The sequence below is a fragment of the Pinus tabuliformis genome, chromosome 9 (assembly GCF_031772625.1).
Source record: "Pinus tabuliformis cultivar Carrire ecotype Pingquan chromosome 9, CPIR1, whole genome shotgun sequence".
NCBI lineage: Eukaryota > Viridiplantae > Streptophyta > Pinopsida > Pinales > Pinaceae > Pinus > Pinus tabuliformis.
The window spans coordinates 1,597,942,441-1,597,944,385 of record NC_142307.1 but is presented as its reverse complement, the minus strand read 5'-3'; positions in this window follow the sequence as shown (position 1 = coordinate 1,597,944,385).

Genomic DNA, 1,945 nt, shown 5'->3' with positions numbered 1-1,945 from the left:
AATTTTAGAGTGATAACATAATGGCAACCATACTAGGGATCAATCCTCAATTTAATAAACCTTAAAGGAAATCTTGAATCTTATATTTTCACCTTAAGGCCATTTGAGGGTTATCAAAGGTTTCATTAAAAAATTAAAAAATTAAAATTCTAGCTTCCAAAGAACACACTATACCAGGGCACATCCAGATTCAAACCCTGCTATAATTGTTGCTAACCTAGACATAATATTAAGAAAAAGCAATAAAGTAGAAAGTTAAGAAAGCATTAGTCAGCTAATGAAAGCAAATTCACTTCCTAAAGAGTTATCAAACTTAGAGGATCTTCAATTTGATTTATCATTTGAGCATTCATTGTTTCATACCAAATTTGAAACTGTAGTCCATGATACTATAAGAGACTCTTCTTTTATTCAATTTATTGAATCAAAGAAGAATACTATACATCCTGATATAGATCAGCATGTTCTAGACACTTTTGACAAACTTGATCCTTTAACCTCAAATTTGATAAGACACATAGACGAAGCCTATTTTCAACAATCAATTGAATTAGCTGCCCTAATTGCTACTACTCCTAAGCCTTCTACCATTCCATCAGAGTTTGTAAATTCATCTTTATTTAGTACCACCTCATCTATTATTTCCACTACAATTCATTCCATAGAATCATTCATCCCCAAGCTTCCTCTTTAGCCCAGAGTTTTATTTCCATCTCCAAATATTTCAAGCTCATCTTCTAGAACTTTTGTTACATATTCTAGCACTTCAAGCTCATCTGTAAGCCCTTCAAGTTCATCTTCAAGCACTACCACTTTACCTCCTAACCAGCTAGAATCTTAGCCATGGTTGCTAGATATGCTCCTTTGACCTTACCAGCTCAAGTACATGCCATGCCCCAAGACTACTAGAGTAAAATCTTTCAGTTTGATGGTATTGGTCAATATACTGCACAACAACATGTAAATAGAATGAATGATATTTTGAATTACATGAGATTGATGAAGAAGATGTACAAATGAGATTATTTGCACAAATACTAGCAGCAGATGTCAATAAATGGTTTAAAGCTTTACCTACTAGTCATATTGCTAATTTACCTGCTTTCCGTAGATTGTTTATCAATAAATGGGAAAGGAAGAAAAATCCTTTACAAATATTGTCTGAATATGAAAACATTAGAAGAGTTCCTAACGAATCTGTTCAGGACTATTGTACTAGGCCTAACAATATTTATAATGCAATCCCTGCAAATATCAAACCTCCACTAGACTTGGCACTAATCAAATCTGTTGATGGTTTTGACATTGATATGTCTTACCAATTGAGAGAAAGAAACCCTGAAACATTAGAACAGATGCAAAGTAATGCTATTAGTGTCGAAGCCAACTTACTAGATAAAAGAGCTAGGATGAGAAATGAAAGAAGAGTAACCATTAAAGAAGAACCATCCACATCAGACACTAAAATAGATAGTTTAGCAAAAACCATGGAAAGAATGATGGATAGATTAGAAATTATGGAAAGAAAACCACAATGGGATAATAAAAAACAAGGTCCTCAAATAAGAAATCCAAACTTTAGGAAGAATCCCAACACTGGTAAATCTAGAGAAGGGCCACCTGATCAACAGATTAGACCACCTTTCCAAGAAAACTATGCTGAAAGTTCTCACCAAAATGAAGAAGAGGAAGACACTCAGATTAACTTAATGGGAATAAATGATGGTAATACTATTTTTCTTACCCAAGAAGAACAAGAATTATGCATGTTACAACAATTACAGTTAGAATCTGGAGAGTCCTTTGATTATAAACAAGGTTATGAATTTGCCATTAATGAAGTTCATAAGCAATATAACCTTAGGAGTAAGAAAAAAATAGAAGCCCCTACTAAGAAAACTGTCCAAACTTAGACCAAGAAAACAGTGGGAGCTCCTGCAACCAA